The following is a 17693-nucleotide window of genomic DNA, read 5'->3' on the forward strand; positions in this document are numbered from 1 at the left end:
AACGCCTCTCCTCTTTTTGCAGGGAGCTGCATCAGACATGGATACAGGACATAGTAGGCATAAGGATACATGCTGGAAAGCCTCTCTGCTTGTTGCGGGGGGCTGCACCAGACATGCATACAGAACATAGTAGGCATAAGGATACATACTGGAAAGCCTCTCCTCTTTTTGCAGGGAGCTGCATCAGAAATGCGTACAGGATATAGTAGGCGTAAGGATACATACTGGAAAGCCTCTACTCTTGTTCTGGGAGCTACATCAGACATGCTTACAGGATATAGTAGGCGTAAGAATACATACTGGAAAGCCTCTCCTAATGTTGCGGGGAGCTGCACCACAAATGCATGCAGGACATTGTAGGCATAAGGATACATACTGGAAAGCCTCTCCTCTTGTTGTGGGGAGCTGCATCAGACATGCATACAGGACATAGTAGGCATAAGGATACATACTGGAAAGCCTCTCCTCTTGTTTCGGGGAGCTACATCAGACATGCAAACAGGACAGGAGACATACTGGAAAGCCTCTCCTCTTGTTGCGGGGGGCCGCACCAGACATGCATACAGGACATAGTAGGCATAAGGATACATATTGGAAAGCCTCTCCTCTTGTTGCAAGGAGCTTCATCAGACATGCACACAGGACATAGCAGGCGTAAGGATACATACTGGAAAGCCTCTCCTCTTGTTCCGGGGAGCTACATCAGACATGCATACAGGACATAGTAGGCGTAAGGATACATACTGGAAAGCCACTCCTCTTGTTCCGGGGAGATACATCAGACATGCTTACAGGACATAGTAGGCTAGGTAATACAAGACTGATAAGCTTACCCACTGATTATAGGGAGCTACATCAGACTAACATATGAGAGACAAGGGTGTGGGTGTACCAAAGGTGAGGTGGGTAGATACCAGCAAAGAGAAAGGTGGGATCACAGGCCATAGTTTGGTATTCACACAGGATGTAACAAAGCCATGCATAATGGACTGTTTCAATTATACATGAGAAAACAACTTAAAAGACAGATTAGATTGTTTTTTGGAGGATGGATGTTAGCAGAGTTGCTGAAAGTGGATGTTACATGTTAAGTTTCCGGTGACTATACAGAGGAAGAGTCTAGATAGCAGGAAAGGCAGCTGAGTTCAGTAGAAGGTTATGTAAGGAGATATCAGGAGGTTGCAGGTAGACACGCTGAGTTGTGCACAATGAGCATAGACCAAGGTCTTTACTAGCCAACCAAGTAGAATGTACGAAGAAGGTTCGGTGAGGCCAGACAGTAATTTTAGCGGAATAGACATTGCACAGGTCAGAAGCCACATGCAAGGTAATACAGGTGCGGTTGGTGGGCAGCCAAGGGTAGACAGGGAGAAGATAGGGGCCTTAAATCCAGTCCTTTAATGCCGGGCCCGGTTTTACCTCACGGCTCAGCCGGGTCTCGGCATTTGCTGAAAAAGAAGGCCAATCATATGCTGTCAGGTCCATGTCGGTCAGGCATTGTAGGCAACCTGGAACAAAGCCAAAAGGTGGTGGCCATCTTAACAGGGTTAGGAGGTCTGTAGTAGGTAGGTGATGAAATAAACTGTGTCCCACAATGTTAGGAGGCACATCCTATATGAGCTGCAGTCAATCAGAGAAGACAGGGGCCTTAAACCCAGCCCTTTAATGCCGGGCCCGGTTTCGACTCACGGCTCAGCTGGGTCTCGGCATTTGCTAAAAAAGAAGGCCAATCAGGCGGCTCCATGCTGTCGGGTCCATGTCGGTCAGGCATTGCAGGCAGCCCGGAACGAAGCCAAAAGGTGGTGGCCATTTTAACAGGGTTAAGGGGTCTATAGGAGGTAGGTCATGAAACAAACTGTGTCCCACGATGTTAGGGGGCACATCCTTCATGCACTGGAGTCGATCAGAGAAGACAGGGGCCTTAAACCCGGGTCTTTTTATGCCGGGCCCAGCTTCGCCTCAAGGCTGAGCCGGGTCTTGGCATTTGCTGAAAAAGAAGGCCAATCAGGCGGCTCCACGCTGTCGGGTCGATGTCAGTCAGGCATTGCAGGCAGCCTGGAACGAAGCCAAAAGGTGGCGGACATCTTAACAGGGCTAGGAGGTCTGTAGTAGGTAGGTGATGAAACAAACTGTGTCCCACAATGTTAGGGGGCACATCCTTCATGTGCTGCAGTCGATCAGAGAATGATGTCATCATAGGTAGAAGGTCGCGTGGTGTCACTTCCACTATCTCTGGTATTTTGTTGAAATGACATCCCTGGCAGCACCCTGCAAAATTTGACCCCCACGCTCCAGAGAAAGGCATTTGTTTGTAGTCTACAGAACGTTGAGGGTGGGGGGGCCAAAAATCACACACACTGGTAGACCTGGGACTAGCAACGACTAGGAACCTCAGACGAGAGAGGAGAACTCCCGGGCAACTACAACATCTGCCTGAGCGCCCACTCAAGAGGCTTTTAATCTGTTGTGTTATAGAACAGTGAAGTATAGAATTTCCTGCATCTTTTCTGAGAAAAGGTCAGACGCAATGACGCAATTACATCAGCTTGTTCCACTGCACACGGTGCCAGGTGCTTTTTCTGAGAAGCCAATGTCAAAGTGAGCAGCCTTTGTTGCTCCTACAATGGAGCGTTCAATGGGGCAGTGCACTTTTAAAACATAGACATAATGCAGCCATTTAACCTCCAGTAATCTGACACAGTAACACAAACAAGTACTTACCAGTATTCTTATGCTATATTCACACCTACCCAAGAAGCTGTCAAATCAATCGGTGATTACATAGCGGTGTCAGCCCCCATTCCCCGCCCTTGTTGTGTACAGATGACATATCTTGGAAACCAACCTGATCAGTCAGAGAATAATAGTCCAACAACCTTTTACATTTTGGAAACACAGATCACAGTTTATTGGAGCATACAACAAAATTGGGGGGCAGTCCCAGCCCAAAAGCACCATGGTTCATGACCATCTATACCACAAAAAGTCCTAGCCCCCAAAACGTGTGAGGCATCTTCTGACTGTTCCGGTGTCCCCTTGCCGCCTCCATGCATGTCACAAGGCACCGGACATCCGCGCCAGATTGCACAGAGTGCTTCTCCCTTGGGCCACTGCACATGATAAGATATGATATGATATTTTATTTATATCGCGCTCATACACAGGTGTTTCATGAAGGTGAGGAGTCTCCAGTGTCCACAGGGATCCAGTGCCCATCATCCGACTTTGGCAGGGGTACGGCCATCGGGAAACCGCCCACGGTTCAAGCCGTGGCGAACTCCTCCCCAGCTAGGACTGCCCCTAACTCCGCCTGTGACAAGAAAGGAACAATTAGTACAAGATACAGCCAGCAAATTCCACAAATCCCTTCACCCACTTACACCTCGAACTCCGCTGAAAATGAAAAGAAAACTGATACAAATTGAAGCTTGATAAACATAGTAAACCTTTTACCCGACACAGCCCTAGTCAATGCACAAAATTGGACAACAAACTTGGAACTAATGTCCCCCCTGCCACCAGCACCATAAAAACCTGCCCTTTGCACCCACTTACACCTCGATGTCCGCTGAAAAATTAAAATAGAATACGAATTGAAACCTGCAGGTCTTCCTTAACATCCTGTCGCTACTCCCACCCTACCGTCTTCTGAAGTATTCAACTTTGTACTGTGCGCCGAAGCAATTTAAACTACCTTTGTTTGAACTTACACCTCGCTGTAATCAGAACATGTAATATTAGAAACCATCTGCAGTAGACATCCTTTGGAACCCTTTCCTATACCCCCACTTGCCCCTCGCTGTCCGTTAAAATAGGTTGCTAGTACTCTACTAAGCAAGTCGACCCTTGACACTGCTTACCACACTGCTTCTTACCCTCCGGTCCTCCGTCCCCCCTCCCACAATTCCTACCACCCTGTCCTTAACCTACCTGGATCTTCCTACCCCAGTTCCATCCGCCTGTACTACATAACCTGTCATTAGGTGAGGGTGGGTGGGCAATTCAACGGATGAGAACTGCAACAGAGGCCGCCTTTGCAGTCCTCATCTGTATTTGTAGGCCGTCCCAGGGCCCGGCCGGAAATGCCCGCCCTGGGGACGCCCTCCCCCCACCGTGACACAGTGGAAGGGGTGGGAACCTCGCTGCGGGGTTGGGGGCTGCCAGAGGGGCACCCAAGCTATGTGGGACGTCCCTCGAGCACCCCCTGCAGGGGCTAGTACGTCCCCTTAGCGGTGTCAGCCCCCATTGCCCCCCCCCTGTTGTGTACAGATGACATATCTTGGAAACCAACCTGATCAGTCAGAGAATAATAGTCCAACAACCTTTTATATTTTGGAAACACAGATCACAGTTTATTGGAGCATACAGCAAAATTGGGGGGGCAGTCCCAGCCCTAAAGCACCATGGTTCATGACCATCTATACCACAAAAAGTCCTAGCCCCCAAAAAGTGTGGGGCATCTTCTGACTGTTCTGGTGTCCCCTTGCCGCCTCCATGCATGTCGCAAGGCACCGGACATCCGCGCCAGATTGCTTCTCCCTCGGGCCACTGCACATGAAGGTGAGGAGTCTCCAGTGTCCATAGGGATCCAGTGCCTGTCATCTGACTTTGGCTCGGGTACGGCCATCGGGAAACCGCCCACGGTTCAAGCCATGGCAAACTCCTCCCTGGCTAGGACTGCCCCTAACTCCACCACGCTTTGGGGGTGGCACCCCGCTACCCCCAATGCCCCCATGCTCCAAAAACATACCAACTTACCATCACTTATTTACATCCGACCTTCAAGAGGCTGCCCAAGATGGCCGGAAGGAACAAGTTGTAACCCTTCTCTGACAGATGCACTCCATCAGCCATATAGTGGAAAGGTAGAGAGTTTAGCAATGTGTGTCTCACAAAGCCATTAGCTAGTGTAAACCTTTCGATGCAACTATTGAGCCTGCGCCTAGATTTTTCTAGGCCCTCTGCGAATCAACCCCACGCCATTGCAGCCTGGGCACCAACTCTGACCATATGTCCTCTGTACCGGGTAACTCCTGGGTGAGTGCGCCTAAGCCCACTTGGATCTGTGCCCATAATCGTCCCCTTCCCATGGTTGCGAGGTCATTGCCACCTAGGTGGACAACTAGCACCCTAGGAGTGGGCCTCCCTTATAAATGCCTATTGGCGGTCGACAATAGAGAGTGCCATCGCATCCCTGATGCTCCTAACCACACTATTCTATTGGGGTCCATCCCTAGGTTGGAACCCAAGTGCCATTGCCAGATTGCGACCTCAGCCTGTGTTACAAAGGAATGTCCCACAATCCATACTGTGTCATCTGTGGGTAAAAAGTTACAAAAGAGTTAAGTCAGAGGAATCAGGAAGAAAACAGAAATCAATGTATCATGCAGTCCATCAGTTCTCGCCTGGCTGCAGCAACCTACGTCCCTGCTGATGGGTGCCCCATGGCCCCTTGAGGTCTTACATAAAGCTGGAACCTGTTTGACTCCCATCTCCCAATCCTCATGATATTGTGTGCTGGAATGCCCTGTAAAAATGCCGCCGTGGCAGCCCCTATGCGAAAGCTGTGGGATGACCATCCCTGCTCCCTTATCCCCAAAGCCCCCAATGTTGTGGACAGGACCTTTCTAAACTGATAGTTAGTCAGTGGGGAACTGTTTTGGTGCACCAGTAGCGTACCCGGCTGTTGCGGCCTCATGGCCAGGTACCTCTTTAACAAACGCACTGGACAGCTGCTGTTATGGTTGCATTGGTGAAGTACCACCTTCTTCCCCTTCCCTGCCTGGTTCGTCTTACTTTTTCGTATTCTGATCCTTAGCTTGACCCCGTCTGCCTCTGGACAGATTTGGACATCCCCCACTGCAATTGCCCTGGCCGAAACATCCCCTTTCCTCGCTGCCACTAGTTCGCTGATCCTGAAGGCCCCAAAAAATGCCAGTGAAAATGTGGCCAGGAACAGTGCTGACTCAAATTCATCAAAACATATTCCAGGTAATGCCTCAATTAGCTTATTCAACAGATCTAAGTCAATTGGCTTCCTGCTGTCCTGCTTCTGCCCCTCTGTCCGTCCCCATCCCTTTAAAGCCATACAAACCCTACACTCCCCCGTTGGGTTTCCCAATCCCCTCAGTTTGCAGGGGAATGCTATGGCCGCCAGGTGGGCAGCTGCCCAGCTCCTGCTCTTCCCATTACCATAAGCCCATACCACAAATGCCTGTACCTGTTCCTCCAGAGAACCACCCCAAATGACATTGCTCTCAATCATTTGGATGAACTTACCATAGCCCTGCCGGTACCGGGATCTGACGCCTGGTGTGAGCGATCGCTCACCCATTTCCCAGAGCGCCTGGTCCACGTCACCAGCTGCCACCACTCGTCCCTGAAAGCCATCCCCTCCGTATTTGCCTTTGGATGTGCCGCCCGGAACTTGTGCCACTGGAAACGAGAAAGAGAGTCAGCTGCAATATTTACCACACCCTGTACATGTCCGGCCCTGAATTCAATGTTTCTTTTCAGGCACACCTCCAACAGCCTTCTTAGTAAGCTCAAAGCCGCCGGGCAAGAGGCTGACTGCAAGTTGATGGCCTGAACCACTGCTTTGTTGTCGCACCAGAATCGCACCCTTCTGTTGCCCAATTCCCCAGGCCATAGCATGAGTGCCAGTACAATAGGGAATAGCTCCAAAGCCATGATATGCTTAGTCTTCCCCTGCTTATGCCACTGGCCTGGCCATTTCTGGGCACACCACTCACAGCCCAGTATCACCCCAAAGCCTTCGTTACCTGAAGCATCAGAGTATAACTGCAGTTCCTCACTGGACTGCCAGGGGCCCCTCCATAAAGTGACCCCATTGAAATCTTTGAGAAATGCCCGCCACATGCGCAGATCCTCTTTCAGGCCTGCACCTAAGCGGATGTGATGGTGTGCCATTGTCACTCCCGCTGTTGCCCTGGCTAACCTGCGTGCGAATACCCTCCCAGCAGGGATGACCTTTGCCGCAGAATTCAGCTTCCCCAGTAGTTGCTGGACCCTCTCCAAAGTTGTCCTTTTTTTACTCAATGTGGCCCCAATTTCCTCAACCATTTCTGTCACTTTGTCTCCGGGCAGTCTGCAGGTGCCCTCCATCGTGTCTATCTCAATCCCCAAGAAAGTCAACACCTCGGTGGGCCCCTGTGCCTTTTCCGGCGCCAATGGGACACCCAATCTAGCCATAAATCCCTGAAATGAGGACAAAGCCTGCATACAATCCCCAGAACCCTCTTGCCCAACAATCAGAAAATCGTCCAGATAATGTATCATGTCCCCGCTCCTCTGGACCTTCCGGGCGACCCATTCGAGAAATGTACTGAATGCCTCGAAATAAGAACAAGATACTAAGCAACCCATTGGCATGCACTTATCCACATAAAACAGGCCCTCCCAATGAAAACCCAATAGATGAAAACTCTCTGGGTGTACAGGATGGAGTCTAAATGCAGATTCAATGTCTACTTTTGCCAAGAGAGCCCTCCTGCCTGTGGCGGCAACCATCAACATTGCCCGATCAAATGATGCATAGTACACTGAACATTTGCCCTGTTCCAACCAGTAGTTCACCGAATCCCCCTTGGGATAGGACAGGTGGTGTATTAATCTGAACTTGCCCTTCTCCTTCTTAGGTACAATGCCTAGTGGTGAGATAATGCAGTTTGGGAGAGGAGGGATGGAAAAAGGGCCCGCCACCCTGCCTAGTTCAACCTCTTTTGCAATTTTTTGTGTGACCACCAGAGGATGTTGAAGTGCAGAGGGGAGGTTTCTCGCCATCCGTCCTGTCAAGGGGCCTTCATAAGGAATCCTAAATCCCTCCGAGAAACCTTCCCACAGCAAATCCCTATCCCCGGCCCTCAGGTAGTCCTGTAAAAATTCCAGAAGCAACCCTCTGTCCACCGGGGATGGCCCCATCACCCAAGCCCCTTCATTGACCCCCTTTTTGTCCTCCCCCCGGTCGGAGCCCCCCCTCTGCTCTGAAGCATGAAATGCTTGGGTGCCCGCCCCCGCACTTCGCACATTGATGAGAGAAACGGCACTTGATTCCCCATGTGCACGACCCTTTATTAAATGACCTGCATTCCTTCCAATCCCTGAATCATCCACTTGTTTGGTCCCTCCCCTCCTGTCTCTGTTTTCCTTCCATTGCTCCCTTGTTTGTCTGTTCCCCCCTCCCTGCTTTGGAGGGGGTGGTTGAAATGGCTGCCACTCCTTTTTCACCTCCCACTTATTCGCCCATGGCCACCCCGCCCCCCTTGATCCCCACATCATTGGGTATGCTGGTCCTTTCTTTACCTCCCATAAACTCCATCCACGCATCCACATCCTTGTGATCCCATCTCATCTCTGGTTCCCAGATCATCCTTCTTCTAAAGGCCCTATCATAGTCTATCCAGCCCGTGGTCCCATATTTTCTATGCTCCGTCGTTATTCCGTTTTTATATGTCATCAAGCCCTGACCATCGTTTGGGAATTTCTCCAACCAGACAGCTGCCAACAGATCACATGAAAACTCCCAATTCAGAATGTTCTCCTCTGGTCTTACCCTCTTCTGCCTTTGTCTGTCCTCTTCCCTGCTAATGTTAAAATCGGGTCCTTCGTTTTCTGTCTCCAGAATGCACAGTATGTCGCATTGCTCCCTTGCCCATATTATTTCTTTAAAATCCTTAGGCACGTGCTAAGCAACCCCCAGAGTAGAAGTTATTAAGGGTGCATGTGCAACCCGCTGAATGGCAGGCTCTCCTGCCCCACTAGCCGGTGTGACGGCTGTGGGTGTGCTAGTTGTGGCCCCATTGGCTGGCGTTATAGTTTTTACTGTCACCACTGGTTGCTGGGCCGTCACCTGTGTGGGTAAGGTCATTGTGGGTGCTGGGACCAACGCTGCTAACACTGGTGTCGCGCTACTTGCCGTGCTACCCCCCGTACCTACCTGCAATTGTCCCACAACCTCAGGCCCTGGTGAGACATTGCTTTTTTCTGACAGGATTTGTAGGGCAGTGCCGCCAAATACTGCCTGGCTCTGTAGAGGTTCAGGTCCTGGTTGCGCGCTCCCTCCCACAATGCCCCCAGTTGCTAGCTGTGTTGTGGCTCCCCATGCTTCCCTTAACCCATTACTAGGTGTCCCTGCAGGTGGAACAATGGGTCCCAGCAATAACTTCAACATTTCTTCCAGTGTTTCGTTCAATTTTGCGCTCATCCCTGCCATCACCGCCGGTAAAGTACTCAATAAATCATTCACTGGGGCAGTCGGGATGGGCTCGCCCAATCGTAAAGCAATAGTTGGCGACTGCCCTCCCATGTGGGCCGGCTGCACCTCCGATACTTGTGGAGGGCAGATCACAGCCTGTGTCGCCTTGCTTTTCCTAGCCGCGGGTTCGGGTTACACTGGGGTCAGTGTAACCCAAACCTGCCCCCACCTGCTCTATCACAGGTGCCACCAATTGCCCTTTACCTTTCCTGGTGCTTGATGCCCTCTTAGGAGCCTGGACACTTGCCGGCCGTATTTCCGGCGGTATTTCCGTGAGCGGGGTGGTATCTGGAACAGTGTGAACTTGTGCTTGCACAGTGCTCTGGTGGGGAAGTGGCCCTTGTCCTTCGCTCAGCACTTTCTCCGCCCAGTCCTTTCCTCTCGCCCGCATTTGTTCCTGGAATCGTGCGAACAACCTGGCCTCCTCATCAAATTCATTGGCTGATGTGTCCAAAACTATCTCTACCCCTGAGAACAGGTCCGGTGACCCTATCTGAGACATTGCCACGAGAACAACAGAGGCCGCCTTTGCAGTCCTCATCCGTATTTGTAGGCCGTCCCAGGGCCCGGCCGGAAATGCCCGCCCTGGGGACGCCCTCCCCCCACCGTGACACAGCGGAAGGAGTGGGAACCTCCCTGCGGGAAGGGAGGCTGCCAGAGGGGTGCCCACGCTATGTGGGACGTCCCTCGAGCGCCCCCTGCAGGGGCTAGTACGTCCCCTCAAACGTGCAATTCGCATTCTCAAAAGAGTACACTAAGGCTACAATTATTGGATCAGGAGTGAGAGTGCTGCAACAATGCCAGTGTGCTACGCTAATTTGCACACTGATATGCAAGTTAAGCATTCATACCATGGGAGTCATTTTCCAGTTCCCAGAGCATTAAAAACGTGCAAAAAGAAGGTGTAAAAGGATTATGCCAGTGGTAAGAATTGTTAAGCTTGAGAGTTTTTAGCGTAGCGCAGGCAGTCATCATATCCACAATCATTCCTGCTGTAACCTGTAGATTAGTTTTGCAAGTAGAGACGGAAGGCGTTGTATAGGTTTCTGCCACCCCTTCCTATCTCCGCCCGTTATTTCGCCTAGTTTTCTGCCAGCACGAGATTGCATGAGATTTAAATGCCTGAGGAATTCTTTGTGATTGCCAAGCGTAAATGCCAGACGGCATTTGTATTTTTTGAAAAGCTGACTGGCTACAGAGAGGTCGAGGGGGAAAAGATTTGTAAGGGACAGACCCCCCCCCCCCCCCCCACGTCACCCTTCCCTCCAGTGAAGGCAGAATTGGGGGAGGAAAGGGCACATAAAAAAGACATTTTTTATGAAAAACAGTTGGGAAAACAGCATTTGAGGCAGGTTCGTGTTGTGATGTTTGGTACATGCCGATTTGCAACCTTTCCTCTTCCCCCTCTATCTCCTACTCTATGCCAGGTTTGTGGTCCACTGTCTTTTTGTCACCAGCTGTACATGTGACCCACCTACTCCCACCGTTTCCTGCCTCTTTCACCTCCATCAAAAACCGGAAATCAGCCCCTGGTGCTCAGTGATGAAGGTCCCCCGAGCTTCCACCCAGGGTTGCCCTCAATCACCTCCTTCTATCCCCCATCCCCAGGACGTAGCTGGAATGCAGCCCACAGCTTCCACTTCAAATCTTCCTTGATTCCTCTGATATCCCTCTCTCTTCCTTTGAAGAGATTGTGGATTGCAATGTTCTGTGCAACAAAACACCTTGAGAATAAATAGGCATGCATCTAAAGGGATGTGTGTAATGCAAACCTAGCTAGTGAGTCAAGGATCCATGTGCACGAGAGGAGGGCACAGAAAGAGGCACAGGTGTAGTTCTCAGTTTAGCAATCAGCACTGAATAGTCTTTGGACATCAGTGAAGGGAAAAGGTGGTGAATTGGTTCTAGGTTAAAATTTCGAATCCAAAACAATGAGGCTGAAAACACCGTTTTATTTTCGAATTTCCAAAATGCTGTTTAGTTTTTCTGCACTTTTTTATTTTAAATGTGGAGGCGATGCACCCTGCACATTCCCCCTAACTTAATTTATTCCCTTATGCAACCCCCATCTATTTTTAGCGGGATTACACAAATGTGCCGTTTTCAGCCTCGTTGTTTTAGGATTCGTTTTTTGGGGGGATTACCTGTGAATGTGATGTACTGAAGTGCGATGTAAGTAGCGCGAGAAGGCCTGCTTTTCTAGCCTTCTCTTTTTTTGCATTTCTTGGATTCCAAGGATATGGTGTCATGATATTTAGGTATTCCACTGGCCTCCGATGAGGGTGAGTTATTTTTCGTGTCGGAGAGTTGGACCACAGTGCACTCAGTAGAAATCCCAATGAGGGTTGACTCACTCTTTGAGGGGTTCAGTTTCTGGTTGTTGTTGATGTTTTGACCTCAAGCTGTGATTGAATTCAATTGAACCTTGTGATCACTTTTACAAAAACCCAGACCGAAAAAGATGGTGCACTCTTCCCTGTTGGCTCTCTGTGTAGCCTCCACCCCTCGTCAAATGAAAGTATGAGGACAAAACCAAGTTGCGCGTCGTCTGCGCGCTGGTGGATCTTGATGCTGAGATTGGTGCAGAGTATGCACAATGGTTCTATGTAGAAATCGGCGGTATTCAGTTGCAGGATTCACTCTGAAAAACACTGCTGGCTACAAGGCCTCATAGGGAGCTGCTGATGCACATCTGGAGAAGGGGATGCAGTAAAATATGAGTTGAACCACTGCAGTGGTGTATTCTCAATCCCCAAGCCATTGGTGTTATTAGGTCTGGAAAACATCTGGGGCTACACTAATGTCGGGATTGTCAGGATTTGGGGCTAGCTAGCCTTTTGGTTGTAGACCCTGAGATTCTATCCGGGGCTACAACCAAAAGACCCGGGGCTATTGCCCCCTCACCCCCCCTAGCAACGCCTCTGCCCCAAGCCATGGCCGGGATCTAGAAGACTGCCTTGTGAACGCCAGCGTCAAAGGCAGCACGGATGCCATGCACGTCCGATGGTCAGACGTCACCATTGTCCATGACGGGCAGGACGCTATAGAAGAACTGGATGGTGGTGGCTTTAGTGCTGCATCTAGGTTATAAGTGGTAATGACCACCCCGCAGGGGTTTATGCAGGCCCACCATTTCCTGTAGTTGCATGGCTACAGTTTTCCCAATTTCTTTTCCAATGAATGGTCGGTACGTGTTGGGCTGTTAGGTAAGAATTGATGCAGTCACACAGTGTGAGACTACACAGGGCTTATCTGCTTGGTATTAGGTAGCCCACCTTTTGGTATAGGTTTGTACTACAGAAGTTGGTAGAGTGGCTGAGAAGCCAGGCCTATCTCAAGAGGGGTAAATGTGAGCTGTAGAGCTGTACAGATGAAATCAGTCAATACAAGTAACCAAGTAACACTTACACTCAAGGTTTCAGTAATAAATAATGATGTATTTATTTACACACACGCTTTAGTTAAGCATTCTTTAAAAAGGCAAGTGATTGTAACGGTTCAAGTAAACGTTGGAATCACTTTGCAAAATCGATAAAGTTGGTGAATACACTTTGGCTATGCTAATACTTTTCTGCTACACCCTGAAGTGACTTCCATAACAAGGGTAGTATTGCATTTATATATAACACCAATATACTTTGTAGATTCTGAGTTTCAGAAAAGAAGGGTTAAAAGAAAGGTAGAAAGGTTAGAACATTCTGTCTTAAAAAGTAAAGACGGTTGGAATCCTCCAATGAAGTTTAGGTAAGCCTTTCCCAGCATTAAACGTGTTCAACAAATTACAACCTGTGGGGGTCTAGCAATGCCAAAGTCAATGGATGCAGAAGTGTGCCTTTAGGGATCCAGGACAGCCAAAGTCAATTGGACAAAGTCTATAGTTCGGATGTACTTCTTGGAGAAAAGTCTTTCACAGAGTTAGATAGTTCAGAAAATCACTGTAGGGACACAAGCTGTTAAGCCTGTGCAAAAGGGGAGTTGAAATCAACTCAGAAAGTTAAGCAAATGCAAATCTCAAGTGAGACTGCAGGCGAGAGGGTAAGTAGCCCAAGCCAAAACAGTACCTTTTGTTACAAGAAAAGTGGTCCAGCTGGATTCCGTCTTGCTACAGCCACACATCCTGGTGTAACGCTCACCTGATTCCCACGGAGGCGCGGCTTCGGGTGCTGATGCTTCCTTAAGGTGGGGCGCCGGACTCCAAAGATGAACAGGATGGGCCCCTCAACTCTAGCTTCTCAGCCTCGCAGGAATATCCTCCTTAGGATCTGGAAGGAAGAGCCCTCCATCCTGCTTCTGATGCAGGGGCGCGTTGAAACCCAGTTACTTCACTGGATTGAGGATTGGTGTTCAGGTAAGCTTGACTGTTCAGGTAAGATGCAGTATAAGTTCTGTCCAAATGTTCAAGCCTTAATAATGTTCGTAGTCTTATTGCAGCAAGCGTTAATTCTTATGTCTTTTTCCCCATAGGGGCCGGGGTTCGGTATGCCGGAGATATGGCGCCGACCCGAAGTGAAACGTGCAGCTTCAGTAAATGACAGGTAAGTTCGGGATGAGCGCTCAGGTAATGTCTTTGCATTCGCTCATTCAATGTCTTAGCCTTTTTTCCCCTTAGGGGCCGGGGTCCGGAAGCGGCAGGACCCGAAATGAAGTGGAAAAACCCAACGGGTAAGTTTTCAGGAAATTGAGCTTTCCTTATTCCTTTTCACCCTCTCACCTTTGTTCTTGTCTTTTTTCCCCTAGGCGCCGGGACGTGGCGAAATCCGGATGATCGCCGCTGAAGATGGAGGCGCCTGGAAAAGGTGAGTAAAATGCAGCGCTGCAGCGATCGTAGTGAAATGCTTTTAAAATGATGTCTTCCTTTTCAGGATCGTCGGTGAAATGATTCCGGGATGCAGATTTAGCAGGTAAGGTCTTTCCTTCACCAATTCTCCTCCTTTCTCCCTTTGCAGGTGATCCAGGGTGCTGGCAGGTGTGGCAGAAGTCAGGATGCAGGAGCAGACACGGTGAGCGTCCAGCTGCTAGGTGCAGAACATCGCGAAGCACGTGTGGCTGTTCAGGTGGGGTTTAAATAGCTTTGGAAGAAGTTCCAGGTATGTATCCTTCCACCGATCAGGTATGTATCCTTCCCCGACCACACCCGGGTGGAAAGTAGTCCCACAGGTAAAGTAGTCCCATCCAGGCCTCAAGAGGGCCTGGATGAAGCAACAAGGTCTGCATCAGGTAAGTGTGCACCCAAGCACTTACACATAAATCCTCCTTTATGAGCCTGGCGCCTAAGGCGCCAGGACTGGGGTCCACTATGAGCCTGGCGCCTACGGCGCCAGGACTGAGTCCAAAGGGCCCCGACTTGGGCCCGCTGAGACTTCCCTGGAGTGAATGATGTCTGCCTCTGGGGTTGCTGGGCCCGGCCTGGCTCCTTAGAGGTAGGCATCATGACAGTACCCCCCTCAAGGCCCCTCCCAAGGTCTTTTCCTCCGGGGGTTTTGGTTTGTGTGGGAATCTCCGATGGAATCTTTGTATTAGTCGTGGTGCGTGAACAAAGTTACTGGGTTCCCAAGATCTTTCCTGAGGTCCATATCCTTTCCAGTCAACAAGATAGAAGAGTTTCGACCTCACTATCTTGGAATCTAAAATGTCCTTCACTTCGAATTCTAATTCTCCATCAATTTGGATAGGATCTGGAGGTTCAGACAGTCTGGTTCCAGGTTGTACCGGTTTCAGAAGAGATGCGTGAAAAACGGGATGAATCCGCATATTGGATGGTAAATCGAGTTTAAAGGCCACCGGGTTGATAATAGCCTTGATGGGGTAAGGTCCAATGAATCTGGGACTAAAAGTTCGCGGGCCCCTGAGGGGTAAATGTTTAGTTGCAAGCCATACCTGATCTCCTACTTGGTAAGGAGGAGTTTTACTTCGGTGCACATCAGCGTTTTCTTTATACCTTTTCTTGGCTTGCTGTAAATGCGTTGTAGCTTCTATGAAGGCTCGGGTGATTGTGGAATGTAGGTGATTTACCGCGGGCATTTCCAGGGTCAGAGGTGGATCTAGGTCAGAGGTCCGAGGATGGTGACCATACAAGATATAAAAAGGAGTCTGTCCGGTTCCAGAATGCACTGAATTATTGTATGCATATTCTGCAATCCAAAGGATGTCTTTCCAATTTAACTCGGATTGGTGTAACATGCACCGAAGATATTGCTCGAGAGTCTGATTGGTTCTCTCGGTTTGTCCGTCGGTCTGGGGGTGGTGGCTGGTGGATAAGCGCACATCTATTTGTGCCAGTTGGCAACATTTCTTCCAAAAATGGGAGATGAATTGACTTCCACGATCTGAGATTAATATAGAAGGGAAACCATGTATGCGCACTATATTCTCCATAAATTCCTTGGCCAAGGTGGAAGCTGACGGCAATCCTCTTAAAGGGATGAAATGGGCCATCTTGGAGAACAGATCCACTATTACGAGGATAGTGTTGTAACCACCACAAGGAGGCAGGTCAGTTATAAAGTCCATTGACAAGGTGTGCCAAGGTGCTGGTGGAATGTCCAAAGGTTGAAGTAAACCGGCAGGCCTTTTCTTTTGACTCTTATTTTGGGCGCAAATTCCGCAAGATAACACAAAAGACTTTATGTCTTTTCTCCAAGAGGGCCACCAGAAGTGGCGTTTGATCTTTTCTTCTGTTTTCGCGATACCAGGGTGTCCTTCCATTAATGATTCGTGATAACGGGTGATGACAAGTTCCTGCAATTCTTTACTTGGCAGAAACAACTGCTCCTGGAAGTAGGGTAAATCATCCTTGACGGTGAAGTGAGGACCCTTTTGACTCCATTCCAGTAAGGCTGAAGAGTCTAAAAGTTGTTTTACTTGAGTTTGGTTGTCCTCAATAGTTTGCAATGAAATTAAGCCCAAAATTCTTTGTTCAGGTATGATTGGCACAGGTTCTATACTTGAATTGGGCTCCTCCATGCCAATCCGGGATAAGGCGTCTGCTTTACCATTCTTGCAGCCAGGGCGATAGGTAATTACAAAATCAAATTCCGCAAAGAATAAGGCCCATCGGAGTTGTCGTGAAGATTGAGCTTTGGCCGTCTTTAAATATTGCAAATTTCTGTGGTCCGTAATGACGGTGATGGTGTGTCTAGCTCCAAGAAGATAGTGACGGCAAGCCTTGAAGGCCGATTTAATAGCCAGTAGTTCTTTGTCGGTAATTGCGTAGTTGATCTCAGGTGGAGAGAATTTTCTGGACCAAAAGGCTACTGGGTGTAGTTGGTTAGTTTCTGGGTCTCTTTGTGACAGGACAGCTCCCATGGCCGAACTGGATGCATCGGTTTCCACGATGTAAGGGAGATCTGGGTGTGGGTGCTTCAAAACAGGTGCAGAGGTGAATTTGGTTTTCAGGTCCTGAAAGGCTTGTTCGGCCTCAAGAGTCCATTTGAAGCGTTTATTTTTCTTTAGGAGAGCTGTGATGGGTTGAACAGTTCGAGAAAACTCCGGGATGAACCTTCGATAGAAGTTGGCAAAGCCAAGCATGCTTTGTACTCCCTTCACAGAGCTAGGGGACGGCCATTTGAGAATGGCGTCCACTTTCCGTGAGTCCATTCGGATTCCTTGAGGTGTCAGGATGAATCCGAGAAACTCCACTTCTGTGGTATGAAAAACACACTTTTCGAGCTTGGCAAATAGTCTGTGCTGGCGCAATTTCTCAAGAACTGCCCTAACATGTTTTCTGTGATCGGATTCTGAGGAAGAGTACACCAGGATGTCGTCAATATAAACGATGACACAAACATCGATAAGTTCCCGTAAAACATCGTTCATGAAGTACTGAAAGGCGGCAGGTGCGTTGCACAAACCAAAGGGCATTACTTGGTATTCGAAAAGCCCGAATTTGGTGCGGAATGCAGTCTTCCACTCGTCGCCCTCTTTTACACGCACCAGGTGGTAAGCTCCTCGGAGATCTAGCTTGGTGTACACACGAGCATCTTTTACTTGGTCGATGAGCTCAGGTATCAAGGGCAGAGGGTAACGATTCTTAATCGTTATCTGATTTAGGACGCGGTAGTCAATACAGGTCCTAAGGTCTCCTTCCTTCTTAGGTACGAAGAACAAAGCTGAAGAGACTGGAGACTTTGACGGGCGAATGAAGCCATTGGCCAGATATTGATCCAGATACTGACGCAAATGCAGGTTCTCAGGTTCAGTAAGAGCGTAAATCCTACTGCAAGGTAGTGGAGCATTGGGTACCAAGTCGATTTGGCAATCGTAAGATCGATGGGGAGGTAAGGTGTTAGCCTGCTCTTTCTGAAAAACGTCTTGGAATTCTTGGTATTCAGATGGTAGCTGTACAGGGGTGGAGGTTGCAGAGGCCAGACCCATAGCTGGATTTCTTGGATAACAAGTTGGTTCACAATCAGGAAAAGTG

At 49.3% G+C, this 17693-nt stretch overlaps 1 long non-coding RNA gene across 1 annotated transcript in view; it reads right to left on the bottom strand.

Annotated features, from left to right (window-relative positions):
* Nucleotides 1-2877: 2877 nt before the first annotated feature.
* Nucleotides 2878-17693, bottom strand: part of LOC138467098 (uncharacterized) — a 150168-nt gene continuing 135352 nt past the window's right edge. Inside the window, exon 2 of the long non-coding RNA XR_011268032.1 lies at nt 2878-3310. This is a non-coding gene — a long non-coding RNA (uncharacterized lncRNA). The remainder of the gene's footprint in view (nt 3311-17693) is intronic.

This window comes from Ambystoma mexicanum, chromosome 4q (genome assembly GCF_040938575.1).
Source record: "Ambystoma mexicanum isolate Mex_15411 chromosome 4q, UKY_AmexF1_1, whole genome shotgun sequence".
NCBI lineage: Eukaryota > Metazoa > Chordata > Amphibia > Caudata > Ambystomatidae > Ambystoma > Ambystoma mexicanum.